Source organism: Ambystoma mexicanum, chromosome 5p, assembly GCF_040938575.1.
Source record: "Ambystoma mexicanum isolate Mex_15411 chromosome 5p, UKY_AmexF1_1, whole genome shotgun sequence".
NCBI lineage: Eukaryota > Metazoa > Chordata > Amphibia > Caudata > Ambystomatidae > Ambystoma > Ambystoma mexicanum.
In genome coordinates, this window is record NC_090930.1 from 975,872,042 (window position 1) to 975,885,911 (window position 13,870).

General features: G+C 44.2%; 1 protein-coding gene across 1 annotated transcript in view; it reads right to left on the minus strand.

Moving 5' to 3' along the window:
* The window catches only part of LOC138480608 (enoyl-CoA delta isomerase 2-like), a 260,827-nt gene that overhangs the window by 60,335 nt on the left and 186,622 nt on the right, over window positions 1-13,870 (minus strand). The gene's annotated exons all lie outside the window — the stretch shown is intronic.

Genomic DNA, 13,870 nt, shown 5'->3' on the forward strand with positions numbered 1-13,870 from the left:
AGGGAGCTAAATAAAAGGGTCCACATGTCCCGATGGTCTCTCCCATACATTGACCAAGGACTGGCCCAGATCCAGGGGTCAAAGGTATACACTGCCATTGACCTGACAAATGGGTATTGGACCATGCCCGTCAGTAGGGAGGACCAATACAAGCTGGCCTTTACCTTTGCGAGGCAGCAGTACACATGGACCGGACTCCATTCGAAATCATCAACTCCGGCAACAAATTCAACATCTTCCTAAATATGGCCATGCCCGACTTGGGTGAAAGGGGTAACCTGGCTCATGTGGATGATGTCCTGATAAAAAGCTCTACTGTGGAGGAACATGTAGCAGAAATCTTTTATGTTCTGACCCAGTTGAGGGTTGCCGGAGCAAAACTGTCCTTCCAAAAGGCACAGTGGTGCAAGACCCGTGTCAACTTCTTGGGGCATGAGATAACTCCTGAAGGTCTCTGTCCCCAGGAAAAGAAAGTGGAAGCACTGCTAAAACTAAAAGACCCCACAACTCTGTGTGAGCTAAGAAGCCTCCTTGGACTGATTAATTACAGTAGGAAGTTAATTGAGGATTACGCAGAGGTCACAAGACCCCTGATCCATCTGTTGAAGGGGGGGTCAAGAGGGATTGGGGTCCAGAACAAGTCGAGGTAGTAAAGCAACTCAAAAGAAGCCTCTCACAAGCACCTTGTCTAGCTTACTCTGTCAAAAACAAGGAGTTCTTCCTCGAGACAGGGTTCTCGAATACATGCTTAACAGCAGTATTATATCAAAAGCATGACAAGGTCAATAAAGTAATCTCCTATGCAAGCCAAGACTTTATCTTCTCTTGAGGAAAATTCAACGATTGTGAGAAGGCACTCCTGGCAACGGTGTGGTCATTGAAGAACTACCGCCCGTTCATCCAGGGGGAACACATCATAGTGGAGACTCCACACCAGCCTTTGCAATACCTCCAAAGTGACACAATCCAGGCCGGAAATGTGAGTAATTCCAGAATTACTTGATGGATTCCGTCAATGCAAGGCTTTCCTGTGGAGGTCACATATGGCCAAAACAAGAAGAGTCCTCTCGCGCAAGGTCTGGCTGACTTGCATGATTGTGCCAGAGAAAAATTTCTCGAGGACGAAAGTCTTAAAACCCAGGACACCATGGCGGCTTACCTGAATTCCCTGCACAAAGTCTATGAAGAAGACTAGTGTCAGGGAATGCCCACAGTTTATGTGGACGGGTGCTCCTACCATGTTGGTGACAACAGGGAAAAGTAACTGGTGGCTGGCGTGGGGAATACCTCGGTGAATCATGCCCTGGAACACTCCGCTGGGGACAAAATTGATCCCCGCAGTAGTCAGGCGGCAGAGTTGGTGGCAGTTCCTCAGGCCATCCTCACTGCCGTCCAACACCAACTCCATGAACTGGTCATAATCACTGACTCAGATTATGTCCGGAACGGGTTTGTGGAGCTCCTGGTTAATTGGAAAACCAGAGGCATGCTATGTGATAATAACAAACCGCTTAAACATGGCAAGCTAATACAAAATATTGATGATCTGGTTATTTCTGATGGGATGACCATCTATTGGAAGAAGATCAAGGGTCATCCAGAATAGAGGGGCCAGACAAAAATGGAAACGACCTAGCTGATCAGCTGGCCAAAACCAAAGCCATCCAGGGGCATCTCCTTGAGATCAAGTCCATGTTGGGGGAAATCCAGGTCACTGCTATCACTAGGTTCCAGACAAATGCTCACACTGAACTTTCAACTGCCCAGTGGAGTAAGGAGACCCCAGATGCTGATTTAATCACAGCACAAAAAGGGGATCCGATTATTGGAACATTTTATCAACACATTGAGGACCCTGAGAACTTTCCCCTGATGGATATCGATTACATTGGGATAGAGGACCTGAGGGTGTTGATGAAGTGTCCAAAAATGTTCCGAATCCAAGACAGTTTGTTGGTAAGGAGATCCATCTCTGTCTGTGACCAGTGGGTGGTACCTACCGCATTCTGAAGCCTGATGCTTAGTCACACCCATGACGCGGCCACAGCTGGTCATCAGGGATCCACACTACTCTAGAAATCTTGTGGGAGGTTGCATACTGGCCACACATGGGGCAGGACCTCGACCAATATTTGAAGGGGTGTCTTGTGTGGCACATTTTCAGTCACCTTCACTCACACCAAGCTCCCCTCCAGAAGAGGGGGATGACACTGCCTTGGTCAGATTTACAAGTAGATTTCATCCGGCTCGTGATTCGCTCCTCTAAGGGGAACAAGTACATGTTAACAGTAACCTGCTTGTTTACCAAATGGGGTAATGTCTCCCGGCCCTAAATTGCAAGGCAGAAATAGCAGCTTCCCTGATGATCAACCACATCTTTGGCCTACCCCCAAAGGATTGAGTCAGACCGAGGTAGTCACTTCACCAGCGAAGTGATGACAAAGATGTGGGAGATACTTGGGGTAAAAAGGAAACTTCACATTGCATACCACCTTCCTCTAGTGGGGGAGTTGAGAGGTACAATAATACCATTGTGACCATTCTAAAAAAGTTTGTGGCAGATTCTGGGCCAAGTTGGGACATCCAATTACCGCTTGTCCTGATGGCCATCAGGTCTACACCTTGTTCTGCAACCAAGATGTCTCCATTTGAGCTAAGGACTGGATGAAGGATGGTGCTACCTCAGCATCTGCTATATAGAACACAAGAGCAGACACTGATAAACGCCTCCACAACTCATGAGTATGTTGAGAATCTGAGAAAACACCTTCAACATGCTTTTGCGTACGCTCAGCGGAATCTGTAAAAATCAGCAGAGGGGATGAAGACTCAATATGACTTAAAAACAACCAAAAGGAATACCAAGTAGGAGACAGGGTCTACTTGTACAATTTCCAAAGGAACCAGACCAAGGAGTGAAAATTTCTCCTCAGCTGGCCCGGAGAAATTGTAGATAATATTTCACCTGTTGCCTACAGAATCTGCATCCCCAAAGGAGAACTGACAGAAGAGAAATGGGTCCATATTAATCAGTTAAAAATGTTGTCACCCTAGGCACACTTTGCAGCTTATTGAGGAGTCAAGAGAAAACAAATAGAGGAGACATCGGAAGCATAAGAAAAAAAAAAGAAGAACCAGAAGGGAATATGTAGGTTTATAGGTATAATTATTTAACATGGAGTATTTTTCTTCAATGTCAGGACGAAAGGGATTCTCAAAAATTCTAGTCAAATCAGTAGTTATTTGTCTTGTGAGTGATCATTGGTCTTTATCATCGAAGTACTGTAATTATTGCAATGCATGTGTGTCTCACTGCTGTCAACCTTCTTGGAAGGCAGTCAGTGGGAAAATGTAGTAACCGGTTCTTATTTATTCAATAGATTCGTACTGGTTGCACCCTTCATAGACCAAGGAGGACTTACTCGGGGAACTGGAAAGGAAAGGCCTGACGAAAAGCTGGGGGTGTTGCTCCACACCACAAAGAAAGACCTAAGGGAAAGCTGTGGGGGTCGTGCCACACTCCGAGAGACAACGGGAGGATTGTGGCGTACTGCTCCCTGATGAACCCTGCTTTGCCCTACTGATGAACCCCACTTTGCCCTACCCTCCCTCGACAAGGATCTCAGAAGAATTGGGGGGGGGGATTTGTGGGCTACATTGACCCACTCAGCAGAATTCCCATCCATAACCAAGCTGCGCTTCACCAGTCAACAGCAAAATGGCTGCACTGGCTCCTTGAAGCATCATTGCCCTGCATCAACACTGTTTTGCAGCTGCAAATGGATGGCTGCACCGTCTTGGCAAACTACTATTGAGCAAGTTGGAACAGGGAGCACCCCGAGAAAGTCTGCCAGGGTGTGTTCTTGCGTGTACTCAAGAAGTGAAGTGAAAAGCTGTGCTGATTTGCTGTTAGCCCAAAGTTTCCCATGGAAAAAGGGAAATATTTTACATTTAAAATGATGCTTCTCTGATGCTCTTTTCCTCTAGTTTCATCAGGGAGACCCTGCCATGCCCATCCATATTCAAATTGTACTCCAGCAGAAGAGAGCAGTATCCCTGCATGACAGGCTGCGTCAGGCCAGAACTAGGAAATTAACAGAAGCTTTATTTTCAGCCGTGCAGGAAAATGCTTGTCTTTTGTGTTACAAAATGTCAGAAATCAATGCTACAAAGCGGCCCTGGCTCTCTGGGTGTATGTCAATTTCAGTGGATCTGTATTTTAAACAAATGGCTATATAAAAGAAACTGATTATGGCTGCAGAACAACGTGGGAAATTCTGATGGAACCTTTTGAAAGGAACATGCCAGCAGGCCTCACACCGTGTTTAAGTGTACTTTTGCAAAATAAGAAAAATACCTGTTTTAAAAGTGAATGTTGGATAAGGCCTTGTCCTGGCCTTTATTGAAACACACATATATTTCATTATTTGTCAAAATACGAGTGTCATTTTAGGCCATTGCCTCTTATTTTGTGAGGGAAGGTCAGATTTTGATTCTGAATTCAATGAATTGTGGGTTAAGGGAACACTGGAAGGGGAAACCTTAACTCGGGTGCTATCCATCCTAATTGAAAAAGGGCGTCTATTCATTTGTGCTTTGGATATGTTCTTGTAGAAGGTTATCTAAGTGTATTTCAGTGGTTTTCATTGTAATTATCACCCCATTGGTGATTGCTGCCCAATGTAAAAATTGTGTGATTTTCTATGAAATTAAAAATAAATAAATATTGCAATCCTAACAACAGGCCTGGTTCATAGTCCATTGTGACCCAGGGTATTTGTAAAAGGGGGTGTGAGATGGGTTGGGTATCGGCTCAATTTGAATTCGCAGAAATTGAAGAGAAAAGGGCATCTCAATTGAGCACTACATACAAGGCTAAGGGCATGGTCCTGGTCCGGTGTGTGATGCCTGATTGGAATCCTTAACACTAGTCCATCAGAAGTATTGGTCTATTAAATCTTGCTGGCATGTCCTTCATTTACATTGTGCCATCTTCCTCATCATCATCCTCAGGTGGCATCATGTCCATGTCAGAGAGTAGGGGGACATTGTGCCGGATGCACAAGTTGTGTAGCATGGCACATACTAACACAATTTCCCCCACCTTCTCTGGCCCCTAAATGAGTGTCCACCCGATCTGCTGAGGCAGCGGAATCAGGCCTTCAACAGGCCAAATGTCTGCTCTATGGTGACATGAGTGTGTGCATGTGCACAGTTGTAGTCCTCTTTGTGGCTGTTGACTGGTTGCCTGATGGGGGTCATGAGCCAGCCCTTCAGGGGATACCCGGCATCACCTGCATGGGAGCAAGAGAAGGGGTACTTGTGATTAATTTGGTGATTCCATGTTAGCACTGCCTGTACAGTGCTCATGATTAAATGCAACTAAGGATTTATAACTGCACATGACATGTTACATTGACCCGGGTAAGTGTACTTAGGGCCTATCCATGGGTGGAGGGGATGGGTGCAGTTGCCCTCCCAAGGACCATTCAATGTGAACCTACACTCTCACAAATCAAGTCCAAATGTCCATGATGGCCTCAGATTACATTGGTGTGTTACCAATGGAAATGGACTGTGCATGTACAGTGGATATTAACACATTTTCCAAATTGGCTTCTTGTAACACAGTGGTACTCCCAGTATTCAAACTACTTATTCATGTCTCCATGTACATGTCCATCAACACCTTCCCCCATATGACCAGGTCAGATTTACATTGGTGGTATGGGCCACGGGTGAAGGGTTACGTTTCTGAGATACGGCTGGGTGGGGATTGGCATGGTGGAACTAAGGTACTTTGGATGAGTCCTGCTCCTCTCAATCATATCTTGGTGGTGGTCAATGATTGCTGATTTTAATCGTATTCATACTTGACCTATTGTACTTGGAGGTGTCCCTTAAGGTGACATGACAGGCATACTGATCTGCGGTGTACCTGTGGACTGAGTGTAGTGACTGATATTTTCACTGTGGCAGATGGGTTTTTCTCAGGCAGGGCAGCATGACTCATGATTTCCTTTGCTGAAATCTACAGGGTGGTGCATTGTGCTACATGTGGTTCATGTTTTCTGATGTTCCTGATACATGTGTTGGTGTGTGCACTGTGTCTGTTGATTGCATGTACACATGGCTGTGTAGGCCTTGCACATCTGCAAGCATGGCTGTGTTGCACATTCTGTTAAATTTACTAAGGTCACAGTTGAAGGCACCCAGGACGCTGTGTGCGGTCTTGTCGCATTCTATGTGTGTGGTTTAATATAGTGCATGTTTAGAATGTAGAGGTTGCTAGGTCTGATTCCTCATCCGACTTTGCCTTCTATTGCCCGACCCAACACCTCTGCACTTCATTGCATACCTGGTAATGTTTATGGCTATTTGCAGGAGTGATGATGGATTACTGCATGCAGTGTGAACGTGTAGGTGTGTATGTTGTGAGAATGTGTGTTATAGGACCATGTGTTGTAGGAGCATGTGCTGTAGGATCGTGTGTTGTAGGAGCATGGGTTGTAGGAGCATGTGTGTGTGTGTGTGTGTGTGTAATAGCAGCACGTGTAGTAGCTGCACCTGTCGTACAGCCACATGTTATGTTGTGTTCATAATGTATGAACTGTAAAACTGATACGCTCTGTGTACAGTATGCATGAAAAGTGTACATTCATTCCATCATCTTTAAACTGACATCAAAATCGACTGAGATTTGCCTTTGGTGTGAGTTTTTAGGAGATGTTAATTGTATAATGTACAAACATTCATATCTCAAAATGTCAGTGCACCAATTCTATATGAACTCTAGGTGCCTGCAAATAATTGTGAGAATCAAAGAGGTCAATATTGAGATATTTGGGCCAAAATAAAATCAAAATTCCTATGGGAAAACCAATGTTAAAAGCTGTTCAAAACATGATCAAAGTAAACCTTTCTTAAACTATGAAGCCATAAATGTACAATTCTGAAATATTACTCTGGAATAATTTGAGATTTTGTTCATGCAAGCCTTCAGAAGTTAAGAAAAGTCATTTTCTGAAACATCATAGAGACTTCTTCTTAACCATAGCTATGCCTTGTGCTAGCGCAAAGATATAACCTGTACATTTATATAAATATATGTATGTTTAAATCTATAAGATGTATAGATAAGGTATCGTTGTAATGTTTTGAATGCAGTATCACCAGGTAATGTCCACTGCTTACTGTCACCAAACAAAATCCCAGGATATGTGATGTCATTGATAATGCCATGTGTTATGCATCTGTGATGTTATGTGTTTCGATATGAGCAGTGCATATTTTGGTTGTGCAGTTGACCAAAATTGCCAAATTCTTAGTTTTTTTTTTAGATATTGTGAACATCCCTTTCACAAAGATTTGTCACTTAATATATACATGTACATTTGAGTCACACTTCTTTTTCTCTGAATTGCAAACCTCACTATCTTCACTCTCTCACCAATCCAAGGGCTTGCCTTTTTTTTATTGGGGTTGCAATTACTAGATGGGTGCATTGTCCCCTGATTCGTGGATCTGTTTTCCCAGCATGAGGGTAGATCAGTTCTGGTCACTTCAGATTGGGTCCATAACCTCCCCACGTGTTCTTGACTGTTACCTGTCTTGGGATAGGTGCGGAGGATTTTGCTATTAATTATAATGTCCCATGCCCCAAGCTCCATGGCCCAGTCGTATAAAAAGCCTGTCCGCTAACTTGGGATCACGCATCCCAGTAATGGCATCCCTTTGTTCCTCAGAGACACCTTGGTGTGTGAGCAAGCATTCCTTGTTTTCCCCATGACCTCTAGTCCATGATACACTTCAGTGTTTGATTTTTCTTCACTTCCTATTCCAACCCTGTCCTGCAGCTGTAATTGTTATCTTGGGGAAATGGTCAGTGGGTTTCCCAGTTCACCTACTGGCACCATGTCTGTGCCCTTTGCTGCAAGACTCCTCCCTGACCCATACCTTCACTGGGAACCCTGTTTAAGCAACCTTCTTTACTGGTTTTCCACACACTATTTCCTTGCCTGAGTTGGGTACACTCCACAAGTTTACTTTAGGGGTCCGGGCTAAACTATGTGGAAGACTTGGGATTCTCTGAAGGATCCTCCAAGTACTGTCTGCAGAGCTCTCCCTGGATTCCAGTTGCCCCTAGACCCGCACAAAGGGTGACAACATGGTGACATTGTCACACAACTAGTAACGTTGAAGTGTATTTTGCCAAGTCTACCCTGTAGGGGTCAAGAGGGGTAGGAAATATCCAGACACATGCCTCATGTTCGCTCATAACAGACTATTCGTTTTGGTTTGGCTTCAAGGGCCTAAACAGAACTAGACAGAATGATGGCACCTGAAAGGGTAAGCTAATCATGTTTGGTGTTTAATTTTAAACATTATGTGATCCACTAGGATATTAGGATGATGAGGTGTTCGTGGGGTCTTGATAGTATGAGAACAGGTAGGCCGAATGTGTCATAGTATAGCTGTGTTCTAGTTGAATGATGGTGTATAGGAGAGAGTAAGCGTAGTAGTGTGATGTGGTGGTTATCAGTAAAGCGCCTGCGACCAGGCATGAGAGCAGGACAGGGGGGCATACATAGCGGCATACGTATTTAAATCGACGGATGGATAGGGGTAAACATGTTATACAGATAACATGGGGATACAGGTACATAGCATATACATAGCATATATATGAGAAACAGATATATATCCACTCCATCCACTCTGTCCTTTCCACCCACTCCATCTTTTCCACCCACTCCTACCAGCACTTTGAGATCATCCCAATGAAACATAAGGCGCTATATAAATGCCAAGTAACATAACATAACATAACCTAGAAATCATACGTTGATTGTTTGGGCATTAACTCAAGGAGTCTTTTTCGGCATCCATTTCGAGAATGGTTTCAAATTGGCCCAGAGCAGATTGTTGCCTCTTCCCAGAACTTGTTTTCGGATACGCTTGGGGAATTAGAAGCTAGAGGGTTATGGGGCCCACGCCATGAGCAGAGGCCCATGAGCAGAAGAAACCCAATAAGGATATGTAAAAAGGAGGCTTTCACAGTGGAGACCCTTATAGATATACCTTATAAATGCCCTGTTGTACCTTAGACAAGGGCTGATGCTGTGTGATAGAGAGAGATATGAGGTTGCATGGTTCGCTTTGATTAACTAAATGCTTGTAATGGTTTACGGTAAGATGGTATATTTCAGTGCCAATTCATTCTTGACTTGTGAAACTCATTCATTGTGCCTTGGTATTTGTCTTTTGTTCTGCCTCATATGATAATGTATAGTATACTTCGATGCTTTGAACTTTCCCAGAAGTGACATTATCTAGGTTCTTTGTCTAGCAGTCGGATATGCTAGTTAAAGCACAAAGTGTTATTGAAACTATTGGTAATAGAAGTTGGGCACATTGTAATACCAGTGTGGAATTGGTTTATGTCCGAGGCGAGGACATCGATGAAGTTGGAAACCGAGACAGTGTGATTCGCAAGACTTCTTGAGATTTGTTATTGTGCCCTTACGTAAATAAAGTGTCTTATTGTTGTGTAATAGAGGCTGTTCATTTATTGCCTCCCTGAGGGGATGTGTATGCAGTAAGTGTTTTGCTTAGCTGAAGGGAAATATTTCTGTTCAATGTCTTATTTTTTGATCCTCATCTAATTGCATTAGGTACGCATGGACCAATGCTGCTGTACCGTGAGAATACATGGAAAGATACTACAAGTTGTAAATTATTAAATGCAATGTTAGAGACAGCCTGTTGATGCCTGATTTTTAAAATGTGTAGTGAAAGCTGAAATTATCTGTGGGCACAAATACAGAGACAATCCCTGCTCTGCATTCTTGGCTCAGCAGATAATAGCTTCTCCTAAAATCGCATCAGTGAATAGAACACAAAGACATACCAAATTGATTTCAATGACAATTCATGAGGGACCACAAGAAGAGTAAATGCTAGGTGCAATATTTTATTTAAAGCAATGTATCAGTTAAGAGTATTAAAAAACACAACTGTCTGCACAAAACATACATTTTGCAAATGCTAAAACTACTATACTTCAACTACATGGGTGCATAACTTATTATGAAAGGGCCACACCTGCATCCTGTTACGTCATGACATTGGGTCTGGATGTCTGATATATGGCCAAAAGACACATCAGACTACTCACATCAGGTGACCTACTGCTCACAATGAAAGCAAGCACCAATAGAGTGTGCCCTGTAACTCTCAGACAAGATCCCGGGGAGTACTAGGCAAGCAAATATGGCATGTTGAGACAGTAGGGACACATACAGGGGGGAGGGTGGCTGTTCAAGGCACTTACAATAATGACTAGATATTACTGAACCATGTAAGTCATGATAGCTTTAGCCACAGAGCACTAAAATAAGTAGAAAGACTTTTGAGGCCTGTGCACTTCAAGCTCCTTTGCTGATATAAATGCCATATGAGGGGATCAGTTCCCCTTGTGTCTAGTGATGTCCAACATGTCCACTTCTGCACACTCCAAAACGTGTATGTTTCACATACTGCATCCTAGCAGATTCAGGCATTAGTGGGGAGGGAGTCTTTCCAAAGACGAGTGATAACTTGCAGAGCTATTGAAATAGGAAGGTGCAATAACTGAGGGGATGAATCTGGAGGGGAACCGATTACATGGGTCTGAGTCACTATCAGGCCTTTAAATGACAATGGAGTGTTGAACTGAAATATGCTTCCCCTGATTGATCACACCTTCTACCAGAAGCAGTGAATATAGGCCCAATCAAATATCATATGATTTACCACATAACCAACAAAGTGCCTCATCATCAAAGTACACTTTCGCAACTTTCACTGTGTAAATAAGCAACACGATTGACTCCCCATTAGAGAAACAGACTCACAGTTGAACAAGGTTGTAACATCCCCCTTAGCCCCAATGTCACGTGTACTTTCGACATATATTGGTGCAGATGAAGAAAGTGTTAATGTAATGGGAAACTCACAGGTTTGGTTTGGTTGCTGACCTCTCCTTAAAGAGAAAGCCCCAGAACCAATGGGAGCGTGTCCCCCAATTAAGAGATTGGTCGTAAAAATGGCAAAGCCCTTACATGGAAGGTAGAAAGAGGAGCTGACGTGAATCCGGCCAACCCAAAGGAAGCCGCGCAGTTTGGATGTCTCCTCTACAGTGCAGAGCTGATGCAGTCTGGAGGCAGGACTTTCACACCTACATGGTGGGCTGAGAGCCCGCCCAACGCTGCAGAGCACAGGGGCATTGGGGAGACACAGCTCCAAGGTCTCTTTTGGTGAGAGACCAAACTGCAACTAACGCGGAAGACCAGCATGCTGGAGAGAAGGCAGCTGCTACAGGGATCAAGGAACAACGTCCTGTGCAAAATGGTTTTGTTTCAGACAGGGTGACCACCTTTCCCTGGAAGGAGACTGGTATGCAATAAGGAGAGGGAGGAGGGCGGTCGAGGTTTGTGGCACTACACGAGAGACATTGAATATTGAAGCCATTCAAGGTATTCACGTGCCCCAGGTAATGAAGAAGAGAAAATAAACACCAGCAAAGGGGTTCAAGAATTCGAAACAGTAGAGGGGATTATCAGAAGCCAGGAGGTAACAAATTATCTAAAATGGGGTGTAGGAGAAGTCTATATCCTAGAAGGGGGAAGAGTAAAGAGGAGGACAAGTCCTGAGAGGGGATTACGTGAAATACATCTGTAAAAGGGGAGTGAATGAGAAGCACGTACCCTAGAAACGGGGAAGAATAAAACATCCCGAAAGTGGTTTGTGTGACATACGTAGACTTCCTGAAGGAGACTGTAAGTAAGTCAGAAGGAGTCGGACAAGGGGGTGGCATTTCAACTTAAAGGGATGGTCTAGTAAACATTTTTATTTAAAAAATAGATAGGCCACATAAAAAAAAATACTAGCATCCTCCGTTTTAAAACTTCCTATGTAAAATTTTGAGCTATTCAAGCTCAAAATTCGAAAAAGCAAGCACAGGGGCGCAGCCATTTTGTGAAATGGAGGCCCTCCTGTGCTGGCTTTTGCTTTTGCGGCACTAATGAAGGAAAAGCCAGCCAGCTGTAGTAAACAAAGTCTACCGCTGGGTGGCTTTCCCTTCATTAGTGCCGGGACTCGGAGGACGCGGACCGGAGACCAGAGCAGGAAAGCTGCAGCTGAATCTCGGTAAGTGCTATTTATTTTTTTTACAAAAAATAAGCACTAGCTGCGTTTTTTTTTCTAAGTTTTCCGGGCTGGAGGAGCCCGGAAAACTTAGAAATAAAACCGCAGCTTTAAAAATGTTGTATTTATGTTTGCGGTCGCTTTTGAAGCGACCGCAAACATAAATACAACGTTATTGTGTTGGAAAACGCTTCGTTTTTTTTTTCCAAGTTTCTCAGGCTCCTCCGGCTCGGAGGAGCCTGAGAAACTCGGAAAGAAAAACTGCAGCGTTTTCCAACACAACCGCCTTGTGTCTGCCTGAATCTGCTTTTCCATTTGGGGCTCTCGGGCTCCCCATGGGGAGCCCGAGAGCCCCAAATGGAAAAGAAGATTCAGGCAGACACCATGCGGCATTGCGGAAAACAACCGTGTTGTGTCTGCCTGAATCTGCTTTTCCATTTGGGGCTCTCGGGCTCCCCATGGGGAGCCCGAGAGCCCCAAATGGAAAAGCAGATTCAGGCAGACACAACGCGGTTGTTTTCCGCAATTGGGGAGCCCGAGAGCCCCAAATGGAAAAGCAGATTCAGGCAGACACAACACGGTTGTTTTCCGCAATTGGGGAGCCCGAGAGCCCCAAATAGAAAAGCAGATTCAGGCAGACACAACGCGACATTGTGGAAAACAACCCCGTTGTGTCTGCCTGAATCTGCTTTCCCATTTGTGGCTCTCGGGCTCCCCACGGGGAGCCCGAGTACCCCAAATGGGAAATCAGCTGCAGGTAGAAACACTACGCGGCATGTAAACATAACCGCGTGTGTTTCTGCCTGCTGTGGCTTTCACTTTGGGTCTCCGGTGCTCGGAGACCCAAAGTGATAGCCACAGCAGGCAGAAATACACGCGGTTGTGTTGGAAAACGCTGCGGTTTTTCTTTCCAAGTTTCTCAGGCTCCTCCGAGCCGGAGGAGCCTGAGAAACTTGGAAAGAAAAACCGCAGCGTTTTCCAACACAATAACGTTGTATTTATGTTTGCGGTCACTTCAAAAGCGACCGCAAACATAAATACAACATTTTTAAAGCTGCGGTTTTATTTCTAAGTTTTCCGGGCTCCTCCAGCCCGGAAAACTTAGAAAAAAAAACGCAGCTAGTGCTTATTTTTTGTAAAAAAAATAAATAGCACTTACCGAGATTCAGCTGCAGCTTTCCTGCTCTGGTCTCCGGTTCGCGTCCTCCGAGTCCCGGCACTAATGAAGGGAAAGCCACCCAGCGGTAGACTTTGTTTACTACAGCTGGCTGGCTTTTCCTTCATTAGTGCCGCAAAAGCAAAAGCCAGCACAGGAGGGCCTCCATTTCACAAAATGGCTGCGCCCCTGTGCTTGCTTTTTCGAATTTTGAGCTTGAATAGCTCAAAATTTTACATAGGAAGTTTTAAAACGGAGGATGCTAGTATTTTCTTTTTATGTGGCCTATCTATTTTTTAAATAAAATTTTTTACTAGACCATCCCTTTAAGATTTTTCATCATCATCATAAACCTTTATTCAGCATTATTTAACAAAAGGAAAATAACCTTTCTTTTCCTACAACTAAAGGGTTTGCCTGACTGAATTCTAACAAGGTGGTTGTCAACTAAAGTGTCTGTAGTTTGTTCAAAAACTCTCCTACTCTGACAGTACCACTAACCAAAGATAGTTAATAAATAAAAGAAGG